This window comes from Phocoena phocoena, chromosome 1 (genome assembly GCF_963924675.1).
Source record: "Phocoena phocoena chromosome 1, mPhoPho1.1, whole genome shotgun sequence".
NCBI lineage: Eukaryota > Metazoa > Chordata > Mammalia > Artiodactyla > Phocoenidae > Phocoena > Phocoena phocoena.
In genome coordinates this window covers 115,187,418-115,194,262 of record NC_089219.1, presented here as the reverse complement: position 1 = coordinate 115,194,262, position 6,845 = coordinate 115,187,418, and the positions used below count along the sequence as shown (strand labels likewise).

Sequence of the window (6,845 nt, the reverse complement as noted above, 5' to 3'; positions counted from 1 at the left end):
TATATTCTATATTTAAAACTTAGATTTAAAGAACAACCATAGTTTTTTTTAAAGTCATGACTTAAATAGTCTTCTAATTGCTAGTACAGCAAGTTCTTTTCCCCATCATGTCTTAGTCCTATATCCACACCACATTCAGGCCTGAGCACCTCATTTTCAGCTGGATAAAATCTTAAACAAAGAGGACAACCAGAGATTTGGGGCTAACAAGCCAAACATAGGGTAATAGATAATGGTTGTTAGGATCCTTTGGTGAACTATCTCTGAAGAAGAAGATAAGTAGGAGAGTTGTCTTTTAGTGACAGATGCTCTGATATCTCCCTTAATTTTGCAACAACCTTGAGATAAACATGTTGCTATGTGTGCTTTACTTAAGAGAACATTACATCCCCACAGTGTCAAACAACTTATCCAAAGCCACACAGTCATATAGGTGAATAGACTAGAAACTTTTATGAGTTAAACAATTAGATACATATTGACTCAAATTTGTGTGTACTGTTGAAAAAATGTTTTAATTATAAAGTCTTAACAGAAAACCCAGTCTTTCCAATCATTTTCTGAACGGCCAGCTGTACATCTTTGTTCCTGAGGCTGTATACCATAGGGTTCAACAGTGGGGTGAGGATGGTATAGGTCACTGTCACCAGCCTATCTTTGCCTGATGTATATTTGGCTGAGGGTCACAGGTAGACAAAGGAAGCACAGATGTAGTGGACAATGACTACAATGAGATGAGAGGCACAGGGGGAGAATGCTTTTTGCTTGCCTTCAGCTGATGAGATCTTCAGGATAGTAGAGACAATAAATTCATAGGAGATGCAGATGAAGATCAAGGGCACAGGCCCCAAGACCCCACCAATGAAGATGACAGGTTCATTAATGTAGGCTTCAGCATAGGCGAGATAGATGACTGGTGAAATATCACAAAAATAGTGTTTGACCATGTTGGAGCCACAGAAAGGGAGGCTAAAGACCAAAGTTGTTCCCAATAGAGATATTAGGAAACCACTAACAATACAAGTTACTGCCAAGTGCCCACAAACCCTCCAGCTCATGAGAATGGGGTGGTACAAAGGCTGACAGACAGCAGCATGACAGTCATAGCTCATCAGTCCCAGATGCAAGGAATTGGTGACAGAAAAAACAAGGAAAACGAACATCTCTGAAGCACAACTCACGAAGGAGAGTGTCCTGAGTATGGAGAGAAGATTGATAAGCATCTTGGGCAGGATGACAATTGTTTAGAAGATCTCAGAGGTAGAAAGGACACATAGAAAGAAGTACATGAGTGTGTGGAGACTGTGATCCAAGCAGATGATTGAGATGATTGTAATGTTTCCACTCAAGATGATCAAATAGAAGCAGAGAAAGACCACAAAGAGGACAAGCTGCAATTCCCCAAGGCTGGAAAAACCCAGCAGGAGGAATTCGGTAACAGGAGGAATTGGCCGTGGAGAGTTGATCCCACGGAATAAAGTCAATATGATCAATTCCAGAGACCTTTAGAAGTGAGAAGTCAAGGGAATTTACCCTTCATAAAGTAGCCAGTCTCGTATGAAAGAGAAACAACAGGCATGGGAGAAAAAAAAGGATTGTAAACTAAGCAAAATGTATCCTAAATTAATATGCACCCACAGTGCTATTTTTCTGCCAATGATTTTAGCACTGAATTTGGGGACAAGTGTTCACATGAAATGTACAGACATTTGCTCAAAGAAAGCCTGTTCTTCAGGCCCCTTCCTTGCAGACTTATATAGTCTCTGCTTAATTTTTTGGTAATCTAATCCTCAAAAAAGCCTTTCTCTACATTAATTATGATTTTAAGTGGTCATAGTTTCATCCACATTACTGATACATATATTTCACAAGCAATACCACCAACGTCTGAAGATCTATGTTCCACCTGCTTTTAATACTTTCTTCATCTAGGTCAATAACCATTGATTTGTCTTTGTGTTGCTTGTCCTTAAAGAACAGAATTCTCTTTTTTTTACTAATTATATATCACATTAAAATTGACTACAATTTTAATGCAGTCATTCATTAAAATTAATTTGGCTTAGAACTAGTGTTATGAATATTCTACAGACTCTTCTAGGACACCAGGCCTGATTTCCCTTTGCAGAAAATTTGTGGCTAAAATTAATTAGTTTTCCTTCAGCATTCACTGTTTTTCCACTTGGTTATGTATCTTATCCTTGATATACCTGAATTGGAGACCCAACAGACTGTCGCTCCAGTATCTGTCTCTGAATTCCTGATCAGTGATGCTCAGATACTTTCCCTGAGGCCTCTGACACAGTTCTTACTGTTGGTACTAGATTACATATTTTTAATTAAAACATTCTTATCCTCTCCAAGCTCCAACCCAAATCTTTTCCTTTACCTGGATTCTGTATATCAATAAAAAGTTTCTAAAACATCTTAGTCATCCAAGCTGTAAATTTCTGAGGCATGTTTAAACACATGATAATTCTCATCCTCCACATACAATCCATTTTTTTTCTGTAATAGTTCTAGAATCCATTTCTTCTGTTCTTCCAGAAATTAGCTCTTACCTGGATTATTACAAGAGCATTATGAATGGACTCCTAGGATTCTATCTCTTCCAACTCTAAGCCACAGTTCACTACAGCAGTAAAGTTGTCTTTCTATAGGGCAAATTCTATCCTATTAACAAAACTAAATGGCCTTCAATTATCTATAAAGTTAAACCAGCTATATTCTGACTTTCATTCTTGTCTGAAAAGTAACTTTCCACTCATAGCTTCCACTGTATATCTCTTCACATGCACTTTAGCATTGAGAAAATTTGAACAATCATGTCCTTTTTCATACTACCCCCTACATCTGGAAATAGTCCATACTTCATGTTTGTTTTCATTTTATTCTTCTTTTAATTGTGTGACTATCTTTAAATTATCAGTTAAAATAACATGTGCACATTGTTGTTCCTACAGCTTCTTAATTGTGCTTTATCACTTTATCTGGGTTTCCTTAGCAATCATTAGAATCTTATTTGCTTTGGCCTTAGTATTATAAGTTTATCTTTGACTACACAAATTGTAACTCACCAGAGACAGAAACTGCATCCCTGCACATAACATAGTGTCTAGTATATACCAAGTACTTGAAAACTTGTTGAAGAACCAAAGTGACTAATGACCCCAGTTTCTCTTCTGAATTATTTCAAGACTCCTGGGTAGATGGCATTTGATTTCAGGGATTTTCTAAACTTTTTCCCTTGATATTAATCTAGCATATAATATTAACCTTCTGCTTTGACATTTTGTGATGAAAAATCTCTATAACATTATTTTCTAAATGCAAAGACAAATGATCCATTAAAAATTGTTGTCATCCCCAAAAAATATAATTAACTGCTGTATGTTATATATGAAGGTTATTAAGAGAGTAAATCCTAAGAGTTCTCATCACAAGAAAAAATATAATTATTAATACTTTCCTCTATTTAATTTTTTTATTATTTTATTATTTCTTTAATTTTGTACCTATATGAGATGATGGGTGTTCACTAAACTTACTGTGATAATCATTTCATGATGCATGTAAATCAGATCAGTATGCTGTATACCTTAAACTTACATAGTGTTGCATGTTAGTTATATCTCAGTAAAACTGGAAGAAAAAAATTGCTGCATTTTCATTTTCTTTTCTGATTATCAAATGGTTTTCTCCATTATCTCACACTTTTAAAATTTTAATAGCACTTTACTGTTGGTCTTAAAGTACTTTACAAATAATACAATTTCTATTATTGTTTGATCTTTTGCTTAGACAAAGTTTTAGTAAAATTTTGAAATGGGACTTTTGATATCTTTGAATTGCCTTATCTCTAAACTTTATAAATAAGAAGTATACCCTGTGCTTTTGACCAGAACAAAGACTCCCCTATTATTCCTCCTGGGATATCTTCTCTACATTTCCAACTTCCTGGTCTCCTTTCTTTGAATATTTTCTCTTTTATAGGGTCATCCTTGGAAAGGACAGTGACTAGTTACCCAAAGAAAGATGGAGTTTCTGAAAAGAAAGGCCACATTACTCAATGGCTATTCCCTGACCCTCCCCTGCAAACCCCTGTAATATGTCATCTACTTTTTCAAACTTATCCACAGAACTTATGTGGGAACTGAAGTTGCAGAATAAATTAACTATGGAAAACGTTGACTGTACTTAACCCAGTCTGGAATGCTGCATAAAATATTTGGTAAATAGCAGATAGTGTTTTTTGGAAATAGCTATTGATTTATTCATTGACAAATATTTGTGGAGTTTCTGTTACATGCCAGGCACTATGCTAAGTACTGTGGGTAAATAAAAGATGAAATGGCAAAGACCCTGGTTACAAGTAGCTTATAGTCTACTGGAGATAAGACCTTTACACAAAATAGAACATGAAGGGTCATAAAAGGAATATGGGAATTCTATACGGAGAAAGATTTGTTACTTACAGATTCTGGGATCTGAGACAGCTGCATGGCAGAGAGATAGCAGTTGAAATAAGCTGGGGAGAATATTTTGGATTTGGACATGCAGACATAAGCAGGAAAGAAAATAAAGGCCCTACAGACCATTTCAAGTCATTATACCTTTTATAAAAGAGCCATAGGGAGGCTGCTGCCACAGTCCTTCGGGTGTGCGGACAAACAAGTGGTATTGCTATTTTCTGAATTTGGAAAGGAGGATATCACACATTCAAAGAAAGCTTGGAGAAAATTAAAAGATGGGAAAAGAAAGGGACATATAGGGTAATTAAGTTGCCTCTTCAACAAGGGGAAAGAGCAAATTGATTTTTCATTATTTTGCTCAATAACTCTTCATCACTTATAAGGTAAAGCCAGTTTCTTAAGTTGGTTAAAAAGGCAACTAATTTTACCCCTTATCTACATTTGCAACCTAAATTTTAATCACACAGGACTTGCACTAAAATACATAGAGTTTTCTATATATGGCTTTGTATTTCAAGACTTCTTGGAGAGAGAGAGAGAGAGAGAAATGTCAGCCTCAAATAGCCTCTAACTTTCATCTGTGATCCACTCATTCTTCACACTTTTTAAAGTCACCAGTTATTGAACTTTCTCTAATCTGTCTAGGAAGAATTTGTTGTTCCTAGTATATTTAAAGCTTAATATATTTAAAGGTTGTTTCATGTGTCTTTATCAAAATACTCAACATGCTACATCCAAATTATTGTCTCCTGATTGTCTCTCCAATAGACCAGACAGCCTCAAGGATAAATACCACAACATATGCCCTGCGAATTCTCAAAACATAACCCAATATTTAAATATATGGAATATATGAAATATAAAGTCTTGATGAATAAATAAATAGTCCATTAATGAATTAATAATGGTTTCAGTTCACTTTACAGAAGTTTTGTCCCCTTTGCACCATCATGTTCCTCCTAAGTAAAAATACTTTTTATGTTCTCATTATGTTCCATGTTCTGTATAAATTTTTGTTTTCTTTCTTTCTTATACTGTACCCCTTATGAAAAAATCAAAACTTACCCTGTGGCTCTGCCTTCCTCTTCATCTTGGTCTTTATCCTTACATTTTTCACCATTGAACTGCCCTTTCTATCATTTGATCACATTTTCTATTTTCCACTACTAACAACTAGGAGATAACAGATCACTGGCTCCAGGGAAAACCCAACAATTTTAAAATTTGACATAAAAATAAGTGGATTGTCACTGCTCTTCTCAACAAGAAAATAAGAGTCCCTAAATAAAAATTAAATTTTACAATTTTTTCAAATTGGAGTTTAGTGCCCAGTAACATGCAGGTGTATTCATTCTCGGACACATCCTGGAATCTTCTATGAAGGTTTCTAGGTGAAATTTGCCGAAATGATCTTCACTGTCATAATGTCCAAGGGCTCTTCTACCATTTTCTACAAACTCTGGACCATTATAAGAAAACTAGGGCTTCCCTGGTGGCGCAGTGGTTGAGAGTTCGCCTGCTGATGCAGGGGACACGGGTTCGTGCCCCAGTCTGGGAAGATCCCACATGCCGCGGAGCGGCTGGGCCCGTGAGCCAAGGCCGCTGAGCCTGCGCGTTCGGAGCCTGTGCTCAGCAACGGGAGAGCCCACAACACTGAGAGGCCCGCGTACGGCAAAAAAAAAAAAAAAAAAAGAAAAAGAAAATAAAAGAAAACTATCTACATTGCTCCCCACAAAAATTTCACCTGTACCTTGGATAGTTTAGGTATGTCCTCAATGAGTACGGCAATGGTCTTCCTTTATACATTAGCAATGACTTCAATGCCTTGGTTAGTAATTGAAATGTTTATCTCCATAGGGATCTAATCATCACATTTGCCCAATGCTTGTCCATAATTTCCCCAATTAGCAAGTAGAACTATGGTAATACACTATGAGAATTAGTTGGTCAAAGAAAAGGCCCTTTCTAATATACTGTGGAAATTAGTTGGTTTCCTCCCAGAAATTCTCTGGTGACTTATTAGAGAGGTGGAGGTTTTCTTGGTTCTATTTTTTAAAACAGACAGGTAATTTGTTAATTACCTCCTTTGAGTATCCCTACCTAATTACTAAGTTTTTATTCTTAGTTTTGAGAAAAATATCCATTTCATATTCACATTTCTAAAAGTTAGAAGAGAGGAAGAAAGATACAAAAAATAGAGGAAGAAAATTATAAGGGCAGAAGCAAGATAGGTCTTTCAGACACATGAGAAACTTATTTGCTCCTGGAATATAACATGAGCATGATTGATATTTGTTCAATAAATAAAGAAAAAAAATTTGGGTTCTGGAATAAGATGTCATAGTGCCCTGTTTTAGGTATTAGCTGAGACTT

At 35.9% G+C, this 6,845-nt stretch overlaps 1 pseudogene; it reads right to left on the bottom strand.

The window, feature by feature from the left end:
• Positions 1-528: 528 nt before the first annotated feature.
• Positions 529-3,095, bottom strand: LOC136139212 (olfactory receptor 10R2-like; annotated as a pseudogene).
• Between the last annotated feature and the right edge of the window lie 3,750 nt (positions 3,096-6,845).